Genomic DNA, 15139 nt, shown 5'->3' with positions numbered 1-15139 from the left:
CCTTGTGCAGAAGGGGAAAAGGAACCACAATGATTTTTGTGTTTGCCTGTCACTTATGGAGCTTATGTTAAAAAATAATTATATTTTTTTGAGGTGAATTCTTTTATCTTTTGCACCCACATATACTAATATTGTTTTTGTTTCATGGGAAAGGAAATCTATTCTTGATTCTGAATTTAAGACATGCTGTTTCCTATACAGAAGGTTCTTAGATGACACAGCTATATTTTGGATTGACACAGAGTGTAAACTAAAGGAATTTATTGACTGGAAAGTACAACAGAGTTCTTAAAGTTCACCTATAACGTTACTCGTGATAGAATGAATTATCAGGATGTGACTATTCACAAAACCAGTACTAGTTTCAAATCAACAGTTTTTAGAAAGGAAACTTTTTCAAATTCTTATTTGCACTATAAAAGTGCTCATCCTCTACACCAGAAAAAAAGTATAATCAAGGGACAGTACATTTGGGCGAGTAGGATGACCTCTAATGATGACGATTTTAATACAGAATGTGATACACTAGAAAATTTATTTTGGAAAGAGGATATCCTATTAGCTTAATACATGAAGTTAGGACTGAGGTAAATGGTCGAAGAACTGACAAGTTCTTCCCACTCTTAAGTAAAAAGGTTCTATAGACAACAAATGATAACACTAAGTATAGGGTAAATGCATATGGCAAGGCCCTCATTATGGAATTTAATGGTGACAAACATCTGGTTAAAGATGTTATTAAAAAAGAATGGGAAAGATTGGAATTAACTGATTTGACCATTTTGCGGCAAGAACCATTAAAAATTATATATAGGAAGAGTCAAAACATAAAGGACTTATTGGAACAAAATAGTCGACTTAGTAACAGGAATAACAACCAAAAAAGAAAGGGTACATTTAAATGCGGGGCTTGATCTCGATGCCCCCAAGTACTGAACACCAAAAAGTATACCTAAACAGTAGGATTAGAGATATAGTTGGGGTAATGTTTGACAATTGTAACACAGTAGGGGTGTTATATTTAGCCTTGTGTGAATTATGTGGGGCATTTTACACTGGGAAAATGGAGCATAAACTAAGGAGGTACATATATGAACAGTACTACGACATTAGAACCAAGAACAAAAAAATGCCCTATACAAGCACACTAAGGTTTGTGCTGGACTTAAGTTTTCTTTTTTTGTTATTAAGAAGACACCAGTGTATGTTATAGGAGGGTCATGGGAGACGAGATTACAGTATAGGGAATTATTCTGGCAAATCAGCCTAGATGCTGGTAGATTCCCTGACCTAAATGAAAACATTAGTATTGCCCCCGTACTTAAGATGAGGGCAGCTAAATTGTAACACACCCCTGGGTAAATACATTTGAAATTGACTAGAATACTTAACTAGTCATAATATTTACATTTTTATTATACAACCCTTCTTATACAATCCTTGCTGATAATTCCCTAACTAAGTTTCATGACCAGATGGAGCTACCCTTCAATGATTAGTTTTACAATATTTTTTTTAATAACTTTTTATTAAAGGACTTTGAAAAGGGTTCTCTTAAATTTATTTATTATCTTTTAAGAATGCCTTGTTATTTTACAAAATGAACAACCATGTATGGGTATTATTTTATTGAATACATTGTGTTAGTATTATTTATATTTAAGGTTTTACTTGACTCACTTGGGAAGTGAACAAGTTGATTGATTGGATGCTTTTATTGGTTAGGTACATTGATTTTTACGTATAAATACATGATGACCAATGGTTTTATTCATCTGAAGAAGTCTGGAAAAAGAAGGATGAAAATGCAATTTATTTGTGGAGCGTTATGTGATTACTAAAGAATGGTAGTTTAGGTACATGGTCGTCTGGTTTTGTGATTGCTGTTCAACTCAAAGCAAACTTGGTAACCACAAATCTTTATTGCTGTACCTTGTTGTGTTGGTTTCTGGACTATTTGTTTGTGTTTTTGTTGGCACGCTGTCTCCTTTAACTTCTTCCTGTTAATGTCTGATCATAAATCAGTGTCGTTCATAGTAATGATCATACCTGATCCCCTCAAGAGCAAAAAAGATGAAAAATTTCTCCAAAGCAAACTATAACCTCCTAAGCGATGCATACCCAACACATAAACACACAAAAACATACTCGGAGGATCTAAATAAAAATCTGCCTAAACAGCAGAGACCTCCTAAGCAGATATCCAAGCAACAGCCACCCCTCAACAATACCCACGAATCACATATCTCACAAAATCAGTGTGCCTCACAGTCACAGCTCTTAAGGCCAAACAACACAACAAATACACTTGTTATAGGGGACTCTATTGTCCAGCACACTGACGTCCCACTCACCAGACTGAACAAGGAGAAGGTCACTGTAAGCTGCCTGTCGGGTTCCAGGATCTGCCACATAACGCAAGCACTCAGGTCACTCCAAAGCAAGTACAAGTATGACTCCGTCATTGTCCATGCTGGTGTGAATGACCTGAGACATACCTCCCTGGACTACATGAAAAGAGACATAGAGAAGCTCTCTGATCATGTAGCCCAGGCTGGTATGACGCTGACATTGAGTAGCATCTTGCCCTCACCAAGAATGATGCCACAGTATAAAGACAAAATAATCAGTTTCAACAATTGGCTAAAGTATTGGTGTCATTCAAAGGGGATCCAGTGTCTGTCAGCCTGGGATGACATGCTCGACAAGCAACATTGCTTTACTAGGGACGGCTTGCACCTGTCACCCTTAGGCTATTGTATACTGGCCAAGGCTCTTGCCACCCACATAGTGCCTTTTTTAGGCAAGGCTCAAAGGACAAACCCACCTCCATAGACAACCCAAGGATAAAAAAACTAAAGGTAATGCTACTCAATGCCAGAAGTCTAAACCTCAAGATGCACGCACTTGAGGCTCTCCTCAGTATGGAGAAAATTGATGTCTGTGCAGTAACAGAAACCTGGTTCAAGGCTCCTGAGAGCACCCCAGCACTACCAGGTTATAACTCATACCATGCGTTTCAACCCCAAAACGTGGACCAAAGCACAAAAGTAGGGGGAGTATCTATATTGATCAAAGATACCTACACCTCCAGGTTAGTGGCACTGCACGAAGCATTGGAAACCATCCATGTGCAACTAACAGCGGGCAAAACTGCCTTTCAGTTTGTAGCCTGCTACAGAACACCCTCCCTATTACAGGAACCCCATTTGGCATTCCTGAGAACACTGGAGAATATGAAGATCTCTCCAAACACTATGTTATTGGGTGACTTCAACTACCCAAACATTGACTGGGAAAACTACTCAAGCCCAAACACCCTCGCCCAATGGTTCCTTGAATTTATAAACTCTAACGCAATGGAACAGCTGGTCACCACTCCCACAAGAGGGAACAACATATTGGACCTGGTCATCACCAACATGGGGACTCTATGTTCCACACCAGAGGTAAACCCCTCATTGGTAAGATCAGACCATAAACAAATTTCCCTGGACATCCATATCCTGCCCCCACCCCCAGCCAAGGAAATCGCTGTAAAGAATTTCTCAAAAGCCAACTTTGCACTTCTCAAGACTGAGGTGGAATCCTTCAAAGCCCCTGGGCCAGAGGATAATACAGCCCAATCCGCAGAATCCTTTACAAATGCATTCTATGAGCACCTGCAGGAATGCATGGATCGTGCTATCTCAAATAAAACCAAGACTTACCCCTCCAAAAACAGGAGACCGGTCTGGTGGACCCCAGCCATAAATAAGCTATACAACAGAAGGAGGAAGCTACTACATGACAGAGCAAAATCCCCAAAAGGGAAGGCATCTCTGATCAGTATTAGCAAGAAACTTCGATCCCTCATAAAATCATCAAAGGCCAGTTTCGAAAGAAAAATTGCCCTAGACACTAAAGATAATCACAAGGCCTTCTTTAGTTATGTCAGGAACATGGGAGGAAACTCCCAGATATGCTCTGAATTGTTGCATAACGGTACAAAATATACCAAACCTACAGACATAGCCAACATCCTGGCAGACAGATTCAGTGCAAACTTCTCCCACCCTTCCCCCCCAAAGGAGCAAATGCCTATCCCAACTGAATGTAAACTCCCTGACATCACAGATGCACAGTTGAAAGCTGCCCTCTCCAAAGCAAAAAACACAGCATCTATGGGATCGGACGGTATCCCAGGCTGTGTCTTACACGAGCTCCAAGAAGAACTGAACCCTCACATTAAGTCACTGTTCAAACTTAGCCTTACTACAGGATATGTACGCAAAGAATGGCGTACAGCTACAGTGGTCCCACTCCACAAAGGTGGTGCCACAACAGACCCCGGAAACTATTGCCCCATAAGCCTGACCAGTCTGGTCTGTAAAGCTATGGAGCGTATTATCATGGAACTCATAAACAAAGACATTGGGAGCCTCCAGACTGGACTCTACTCAATTTGGCTTTGTTAAGGGCAGATCTTGCCTCTTAAACCTAGTTGATTTCTTTGAAACAGTTACCAAAGCCATAGATGAGGGCAAGGTAGTCCACACAGCCTACCTGGACCTCACAAAAGCCTTCGACACAATACCCCACTCGGGCATCATAAATAAGCTTACCAGCTTAAATATCAACCCCTATATCACAAGATGGGTTGCAAACTGGCTCAGAGATAGAACCCACATGGTCAGAATCGCAGGTGCCATGTCTGAATCCAAACCAGTTACAAGTGGCATCCCACAGGGCTCAGTTCTGGGACTTCTCCTGTTCGGTATATACTTCTCTGAGGTTCAGGCTAACACGGGGGGGATTATGGCTGACAAAGTTTGCAGATGACTGCAAACTGGGGGCCATAATCGAATCTCCAGCTGACACAAGCATCCTCCAAAAGGGTCTCACAGAGATGGATGCTTGGTGCCAGAGCCACAGCCTCAAGCTAAATGCTAAAAAGTGTATAGTCATCCCCTTTGGGAAAAACAGGGTGCCCACAAATTACCATATAGGTGGTAATCCATTAAGTACGGAAGAAGTAATTAGAGATTTGGGGACCAACGTAGATAGTAATCTCTCCTTTGATAATCACGTTGCCAAAGTGGTTAGAAAGACCTTCTATATAGCCCACCTTATCACGAAAGGGTTCGAATCTAGATCAAGAGAGGTCATTGTGCCCCTCTACTCGTCACTCATCAGGCCCATAATTGAATACAATGCCCCTTTTGGGATGTACCTTACCCGACACCTGCAGCAACTGGAGCAACCCCAAAAGTACCTCACCAAGTGGATCATGGGCTACAAACAGATGTCCTATGCAGCTCGACTAAAGAAACGCCAGCTCTACTCAGTTGCTTACCGCCTACTCAGAGGTGATCTATGCCTGACGTACAAAGCCATGTCAAACCCAGAATTAATGGACATGCTCCACCTCAAAAAATCCAAGTCCCTTAGAGCTACATGCTCCAGGGACCTAAATCTCAGCACAAAAATAAATAGGACATGCTGGAGGGACAGATTCATTTCCCAGAGGCTCCCCTCACTCTGGAATAGAATCCCAATTCATGTTAGACATAACCCCTCGCTGACGCTCTTCAAGCGAAATCTGGACGCTTGGATGGGAAATCACAAATTCACCCCTGGGATCTCTTCTGTGTTCCTGCTAGACAGAGGCACAGTAAACTAATCTTAAAAGGGTACCTTCTGTGACCTACTTTACAGAGGCACAGTAGGCTAATCTAATAGGGAGGCGGAAGCCAAATACACTCTGGCTAGGCTTATAAATGCCCCTGGGCAGATAGCCTAGTATCTACCTATGAACCTATGAACCTATAAATAGTTTCAAACCACCTGCCACCACTGTCAACAATGACAGCTATACAGAGATGTACACAAATGCCCTGTATAAACACTTATACAAATGTGTAGAGTCGGCTGTACCTCAATGGATCAAAACAAGGTCCTCACAAAAAAACAAGTCACCCTGGCAGACATCAAGCATAAATAGGTTATACAACAAGAGGAAGAAATTAATGTTTAAGAACAAGAGGGAACTGACTCAACAGAGGAGGGACACCCTTCACAGCTTAAACAAGCAAATTAGATATCTTGTAAAGTCCTCTACAGCCAATTACAAAACTAAACTAGCATCACTAGCTAAGGATAATCACAAGGCATTCTTTAGCTACATCAGAAATGTAAAAGGGAAGGCTCAGCTTTGTGTTGAACTAGTAGTGGATGGTATCACTCATACTGACCCTGAGGACATCGCCAACTTGCTAGCAGACAGATTTGGCACAAACTTCACCTCCCTGTCTCCACTATGCATACACCAAAGCATATCTGTTACCAGTCCAGTACCTAGTATCTCCAAAGAGCAGGTCATAACTGTACTCTCCGTGGCCAAAAACACAGCCTCCATGGGACCAAATAACATCCCAGGCTGCCTACTAAATGGTCTAAAACAGGAACTAGTGGAACCAATTGGCACTCTCTTTGACCGCAGTCTAAGTACTGGCTTTGTTCCAGCAGAGTGGAAAGCAGCAATATCAATTCCCTTGCACAAAGGGGGTCCATCAGCTGACCCTGGGAACTATAGACCCATAAGCCTAACCAGACTTATCTGCAAGGCCATGGAGAGAATCATCATGGACATTATCACCAAAGACATAGATGACCTTCAGACTCTTGACCTGACCCAATTTGGCTTTTTTAAGGGTAGATCATGCTTATTAAACCTGGTGGACTTCTTTGAGAAGGTCACCATAGCCCCGGATGAAGGCAAAACAGTACCTACAGCCTATCTGGACTTAGCCAAGGCTTTTGACACAATCCCTCATTTAGGCATCATTGAGAAACTCACCCAGCTGGGAATTAACCCATATATCACTAGATGGGTAGCCAAATGGATCATCGACCGAACATATAAAATCAAAGTTGGGGATTCCACCTTTATCAGCAGACCAGTTACCAGTGGTGCACTACAAGGATCTGTGCTGGTCCACCTACTGTTTGGAATCTATTCTTCAGAAGTTCAGGTGAAAATAGATGTCATGTGGCTTACCAGGTTTGCCAATGACTGCAAACTGGGTGCAATCATCAAGCCCACCAATGATATTGACATACTACAAAAAGGGCTTACACAGACAAATGATTGGTGCCAAAGCCATGGACTTAAACTAAATGCAAAAAAAAAAATGCTTTATCATCCCTTTTAACAAAGGGGACATCCTTGCAAACTACAATATTGACAATACCCCCCCCCCCCCTTAGCTCAAACCTTGTGGTGAGAGATTTGGGAACACAGGTTGATAGCAACCTTAATTTCAATCACCATGTGTCCACAGTGGCATGGAAGGCCTTCTATGTTGCACATCTCTAAGTAAGGGCATCACATCCAGAGCTAAGGATGTTATACCTCTCCTGCAGTTATCCCTCATCAGACCACTAATAGAGTACAATGCTCCCTTCTGTATGTACCTCACCAGATACCTGCAGTGGCTGGACAGACCTCAGAGGTTTTTCACCAAGAAAATTCAAGGCCTTTAACACATGACCTACATGCCCTACATGGACAGACTAAAGGCTCTCTCACCATACTCTATATCTTATAAGCTGCTGAGAGGTGACTTGTTCCTGGCCTACAGAACAGTTTCGGACCCTGTCTTAACGGAAATGCTGCACATCTGCAAGTCAAATGGGAGAAGATTTACTCACTATAGGGATATTAACCTAGGCTGTGACATTAACAGAACATGCTGGAGAGACTGATATGCCGCCCAGAGATTGGCACTCTGAAACAAACTCCCAATTCATGGAAAATAGAGCTCCTCAATGACCCACTTTAAATGTAACTTAGACAACTGGTTGGGAGACTGTAAATCTACCCGGGGGGTGTCACCCATGTCCCTCTTGGATAAGGGCAGTTGGCGCTGATCATAGCCTCGCACTGAAAATATAGACCATATAACTTGGTAAATAAGGGAACAAGGGTATAACATGGCTAGGCTTATATAGGCCCTAGGGCCAGTAGCCTAGTAACCTCCTATGATCCTATGAACCTATGAACATCACAAATCTCCCTTTCTTTTCATTCTCAGCAGCTCTTTCTTCATGCTTGGATGTTATCTCCCTTCTAACACATAATGTTGCATGCCATCACTTCTGCCTCTTTTAGAGCTGCAATCCTGAATCCATGTATTATCATATCCTAGCCCCTGTCTAATGTTGCACATACATTTTTTATTTCTTCTTGTCTATTTGTTTAACTATGCTTCTAACACTGCAGGCCATTGGTGTTCATTTCCCGCACCTGTTGTTTAATATCTGCAATGTGTCCTCCTCACTGTTATTCTACTACTATTATTCTGTTCTCATTCCCTTTACATTTTTGATTAGCACTTATATTTCATTTCCTCACACCATACATGTAAGCTAAAAGCTTTTCACCCAAATGAATATTCCTATTTCCTGATTCACACCTCATTTTCTCCATCTCATTAATTGCTTTACATTACTTCCAGTCTGCTTTCTATTTCCTTTTGATTATTCTAATTCCATATTTCCTTCTTTTTTGTTCCTGGTCCTTAGCTGGCTGTTGGCTGGACAGCTTCTCCTCCTATTGTTTCACACCGTCCTTGGATACTGCCTGATGGGAAGGATGGGGATTGGGAAATCTATAGGTAAACCAGTATTAGCCTCACCAGCTAAGGCCATCATGCACAGGTTGACAGAAGGAGGCAGAATGGAGTTGAAGCCAACAGTATTATTAATGTTGGAGTCAGGCTTTTCATCAGGCCCTCAGCATGTTGACACTGTAATGTAGCCTTGGTTGGGCACTGATACATGGCATCCTGAGGGCACTCCTGCTTGGCCAGATTGCATGCCCAATTCAGCAATAACTCTGAGTCCCGGCCTCCACTAGGGCTCAAGTGGGTGATTTACCTCCATCAGCACATGCCTGCTTCTCACGAGTGGCATACCCAACCGCCCTGCTTTGTTGGACACCCTAGTAGCAAGTCAACATGGGATTACTTGACCCATAACTAGGATTTCATCACTCTATGTCACCAGAGCTGGCCCAGTTGCTTGTTGCCATGGGTTTCCTGTGAGGACTCTATTCCAGCATTCCCCACAAGATAAATCATGTTATTTGACCTTAAACGATAGCACTTGCAAATGGTGTTGGTATTTCATCTGAAAAGGTTAGCTTTTGACTAATTTCTGTCAGGTTTGTTGCTTCCTATATGAATCTTCCCACTGAGATGGAAATATCTTCTAAATCCGTGAAAGCTAAGTGGAAAACCAGATGTTGTTTATCCATCTACTCCTGCATTATCTAGTGTTATACCAGATATAATTTTCATGTGTACTAGAACCCTCTTCTCTTGACTACTTAGTCTAATCAGTGTAATTGTAAAACTGTCTATGACTTTCTCCCAGCCCTCATCATTGTCTTCATCTATCACCCCATCCCTCAAATCCACAATCACTTGTTCCTACAGTCACAATAAAAAACTGCACATGGTCAAGCCATATTTATCATTGTGATGTTACAGTGTAACCCAACAATCCTTCAACCCATAGTCAAACCTTCTCATTGGGGGTGGAGCAAGCATATTATTATCTTAAGGAACGGTGAATGGCTACAGAGACAGACACAGGTTTCTCAGAATAGTTTTCTGTTGCTTGATCCAAGATCGCCATTGTGAATATATTGAATGCTGATTGGCTACTAGTCTACAGGATTAACTGTGTGTTGTAAAAAAAATGGAGATGGATTTTATACAGTAGCTTGTTGCATCATTTTGCCTGTGTTTGACCAGTGAAAGGGAAATATGACAGCTTAAGTCCAGGACCATGTTTTATAATTAAAAAAATTAATTTAAATGAGGCCGCTGTCACACTGTAATTCTACTTGATTTATTTAAATGTGTGTAAAAATCCCATTTGGACCTGCTTGTTCTTTAATTCATGAAAATCAACATCAGTAGACAGCAATGAAGTATAGCCTGTCTATTGAGGAGATATTCCATTGTTAAACTTCACTTACTTCCTGTGGCTGTTTCTAATGGTGATATTCAGGTCTCAGCTACTTGGGAAGCTGTCAGATTTCCATGCCATCTATGCCTGGTCTCTGGATTTCATGTACCACTGAAGATTTATGAAAATCCTTCCAAATGTATTACTATGTATGCCTTTTATGGAAACTAGGCAGTGCGATTTATGCATATTTAAAATGAATTTGATAAAGGCCTACATCGCCATAGCAACATATTCCTGATAGTAATGTGTATATTATTCCCAAGTTTCAATTTTAGTAGTATAGCCTTATCACTGTACACTGCAAGTCTTCTCCCTGGAATCAGCAGATACTGTAATTCACCCTGGAATCAGCAGAAACTGTATTCTCTGTCAGTCGCCTATCATTTAAAAGAGATAACGGCATCATCCTTTAACTCATTGGGTAGAATTTTATGAAAATGATTCTTTATTAAGTTCCTTTTAGAACTTGTTAGTATATTTTATAAGCTGATGTATTTATTTTTCCCCATAAAAAGTCACACTCAGTGATTATAGTGCCTCTCTGCGTTAATAACACTAATCAAAATCGTATCCTTTGTGGCAAAATTATTAAAGTACTGTTCAAGAAAGACTCCGAGATTTGCTGCTCATCATATAATAGGCCTGTAGATGCTGGAGTTGAATTATGTATATGTTTTTAGGGGAGGGGTACTGATTCTAACTTCAAGATTTCAAGATTTATTATACCAGAAAATTATTATTCATGAAGAACACATCTTCCATCTCAAGTGTCAGTGATTCATTCAGTTGTAATGAAATACCTTTTTATGGACCAGACAGACCAGTGGAAGTAAAACTACCTATGATGAGCCAGATCTCTGTTAATGCTAGGATGCTAGAATTATATTGGTGCATCTCAGACTCCACTTCTACTAGTTACGACAACAATGCTCTGATCTTCAAGTGTCCACAGAAAAGGTTTCACAAGATTGTATGTTTACAAATGGAATTGGTTCCAGTAGTCAATTTAACATCACCATCCAATATAGAAAGTGAAAACCTGGAAATCTACTACTTTATTTTGAAACATGTCATCTTTATGAAGAATGATATGCCCCCTGACAATTGGCCATTGACAACTCAGAATACATTCTTTGCTTAAGTGAAATTATCTTAAATGCACGGTTTGGATTGACAGATGAAAGATGATGTGTGTCAGATTGTAGGCAGGAGGTGGCATGGGACAAGTAGCCATGATGAGTGAAAAACAGAAACTCTGTGTTATCAAGTATTAGACAATGGTGCAAACAAATATATCAATCTATCTGGTACCTTCTTCAGGAAAAAAAAAAAAGAAATGCAGAAATGTGATTGGCTAGCCTAGTGAATGTTCTAGTAAGGTAAAAAAATCCTGCTGTAAATCTAGCTAGAATATTCAAGATGCCGTAATACTGGAATAAGGATTTACTTCCTATGCCTGTGCTGAATGAGTCTTTATCTCCAAATCTTATAGAATAAAAAAGTATCTTATTTCACACACAAACTGCTAATAAAATGACAGTAAAATCAGACAGTTTCCTTGACTTTACTGCTGTACATTAAACATTTGTCAAATATTTCTCAGTGCTGAATACTATCTTGCATTGGAGCTGAACTGTAGCAGGAATTATAAAAGACGTTACCAATAAAATGGCAAAGTATGAAGGAGTACATAAGTAAAAATTATTGCATGAACCCTTCCTTCATTTCTTTCTTTCTTCAGTAATTCATGATTCTGTGACACTTGCTTTATCCATTTCAAAGTTTCAGAAGAGTTGGATCCTATCCTGGCACTCGGTAGGTACAAAGCAGAGAAAGAAATTATGGAACGGATAGCAGTTCATTACATGATATACAGGAGGACTAATACCTCCCACCAGAAACACAATTGTGTTCTCGCACACACATGCAAACATAAGAGGGTAAATTGGAGCATTCTTAGTTCACCTACAGTTTAGATTTGGAATGTGACAGGAAACTGGAGTACCTGGCAAAACAACTCACAGAGGGAGGACATGCATACTCTGCACTGAAGGAACCCCAGCTGGGAACAAAACTGGATAAGTAAGTCTTGTAAGGCAGCAGCATTATCTGTTGTTGTATGTAATCCTTTAGTTCATTTAAAATGTCATGTTACACAAGGTTTACGGATGATGGACAATATATATTTTTCCTAACTTGCTCCGATTTTTTCATATTTCTACTTATGTTCATAGGTTCATAGGTTCATACTAGGCTATCTGCCCAAGGGCATTTATAAACCTAGCCCATAGTTATGTGGCTTTCACCACCCCTTTAGTTTGAAGAAAACTATGCCTATTATTTTGCTGTGCCTCTGTCAAGCAGTGACACTGAAGTAATCCCTGGGGTATATCTGCGATCTCCCATCCATTGGTCAAGATTCCTCTTGAACAAGGCCAGCGAGGTGCTCTGCCTCACATGTACCGGGATTTTGTTCCACAGCATAGGGAGTCTCTGGGTGATGAATCTGTCCCTCCAGCATGTTCTATTAATAACCATGTCAAGGTTTAAGTCTCCCGCCCTTGTGGTTCTGAGGGATCTAGATTTTTTGAGGTGAAGCATATTCATCAAATCTGGGTTTGACATGGCCTTATATGTCAGGCACAGGTCACCTCTGAGCAAGCGGTATGCGACTGAATAGAGTGGAGTTCTTTCAGTCTGGCAGCATAAGACATATTTTTGAGACCCTTTATCCTTTTGGTGAGGAACTTTTGGGGCCTTTCCAGCTGCTGCAGGTGTCGGGTCAGATACATTCCGAATGGGGCATTGTACTCAATCATAGGTCTAATGAGTGATGAGTACAGGGGGACGATGACCTCCCTAGATCTAGATGTGAATCCTTTCATGATCAGGTGGGCAATGTAAAAGGTTTTCCTAACTACTTTGGCAACATGAGTGTCAAACGAAAGGTTACTGTCAACCTGGGTCCCCAGATCCCTGATGACTTCTTCTGTGCTCAGTGGATTGCCACCTATATGGTAGCTAGGGGTAACCTTGTTTTTCCCGAAGGGTATGACTACGCATTTCTTGGCGTTTAACTTTAGGCCATGGCTCTGGCACCAGTTATCCATTTCTGTGAGGCCCTTCTGAAGGATATCTGTGTCAGATGTGTTTTCGATTATGGCGCCCAGTTTGCAGTCATCTGCAAACTTTGTCAGCCATAACCCTCCTGTGTTTGCTTGTACTTCAGAAAAGTAGATGCCGAACAAGAGTGGTCCCAGGACTGAGCCCTGTGGGACACCACTTGTGACAGGCTTTGAGTCTGACATGGCGCCAGCAACTCTGACCCTGTGGGTTCTGTCACTTAGCCAGTTTGCAACCCATCTTGTGAGGTATGGGTTTACATTTAAGCCGATGAGTTTTTCGATGATACCTGAGTGGGGTATTGTGTCAAAGGCCTTTGCCAGGTCGAGGTAGGCTGTATGGACTGCCTTTCCCTCATCAATGGCCTTGGTGACTGTTTCGAAAAAGTCAACCAAGTTTAAGATGCATGATCTACCTTTGACAAAGTCAAACTGGGATGGATCCAAAGTCTGCAAGTTCCCTATGTCTTTATTTATGAGTTCCATTATGATCCTCTCCATGGCTTTGCAGATAAGGCTTGTCAAGCTAATGGGACGGTAATTTCCAGGGTCAGTGGAGGCACCGCCCTTATGAAGTGGGACCACAGTCGCCGTGCACCACTCCTTGGGTACGTATCCTGAGGTGAGGCTAAGATTAAACAGCTGTCCTAACTGCAGGTTTAATTCCTCATTGAGTTCGTGGAGCACACAGCTGGGGACACCATCCGGTCCCATGGATGCTGTGTTTTTTGCCTTGGAGAGAGCAGTTCTCACCTGGGCGTTGGAGATGTTTGGGGGGCTACAATCGTCTGGTATAGATATCTCTCCTTTTGGGGGGGAGGGGTGGAGAAGTTTGCACTGAACCTGTCAGCCAGTATGTTGGCAATGTGTGTAGGTTCAGTAATCTTCACATCATTTTGAACTAATTCCGAGCATATCTGGGAGTTTCCTCCTAGGTTTCTAACATAGCTAAAGGAGGCCTTATGATTGTCTTTTGAGTCCTTGGTGATTTTTCTCTCAAAATTTGCCTTGGATGATTTTATGAGAGCTCTTAGTTTTTTACTTATAATGATCAAAGGTGTCTTACCTTTCAAGGATTTTGCTCTATCTTGTAGTAGCTTCCTCCTTTTGTTGTAGAGCTTGTTTATGGCTGGGGTCCACCAGACTGGACGCTTGCCTTTGGTACAAAGAGTCTTAGTTTTGTTTGGGATTGCCTGATCCATGCAGTCCTGTAGGTGCTGGTAGAAGGCATTTGTAAGTGATTCAGCGGTTTGAGTAATGTTTACCACTGGCTCAGGGGCCTTAAAGGAGACCACACTAGTTTTTAGAAGTGTGAAGTCGGCTTTTGAGAAGTTTTTCACTGTGGTCTTTTTATTTCAGGTGGGGGGGATGAGGACCTCCAGCGAGATTAGTTTATGATCTGATCTCACCAGTGAGGGGTATACTTCCGGTGTTGAACATTGTGATCCCATGTTCGTGATGATGAGATCAAGTATGTTTTCTCCTCTTGTGGGGATGGTGACTAGTTGCTCCATGGCATTTGAGTTTATGAACTCCAGGAACCTTTGGGCTAGAGTGTTTGGGCTTGAATAGTGTTCCCAGTCTATATTAGGGTAGTTGAAATCACCTAGTATGATGGTATTTGGAGATACATTTATCCGCTCCAGTGTTTTCAGGAAGGCCATGTGAGGTTCCTGAGTTTGAGAGGGTGGCCTGTAACATGCTACAAATTGCAGAGCAGTCTTGCCTATGGTTAATTGCACCTGGATGGTCTCCGATGCATCGTGCGTTGCCACCAACCTTGAGGTGTGTGTGTCCTTTATGAATATGGACACACCCCCCTCCTTTCTTGGTGTTGTCCGGATTTTGGGGCGGAACGCATGACATGAGGTGAAACCTGATAGTGCTGGGGTGCTCTCAGGAGCCTTGAACCAGGTTTCTGTCACAGCACAAACATCGATGTTCTCCATACTGAGAAGGGCCTCGAGTGCGTGCATCTTGAGATTGAGACTTCTGGC

The sequence above is a fragment of the Protopterus annectens genome, chromosome 1.part0 (assembly GCF_019279795.1).
Source record: "Protopterus annectens isolate FY-2018-M chromosome 1.part0, PAN1.0, whole genome shotgun sequence".
In the NCBI taxonomy this organism is placed as follows: Eukaryota; Metazoa; Chordata; order Ceratodontiformes; family Protopteridae; genus Protopterus; species Protopterus annectens.
Note: the sequence above shows the minus strand (reverse complement) of the source record.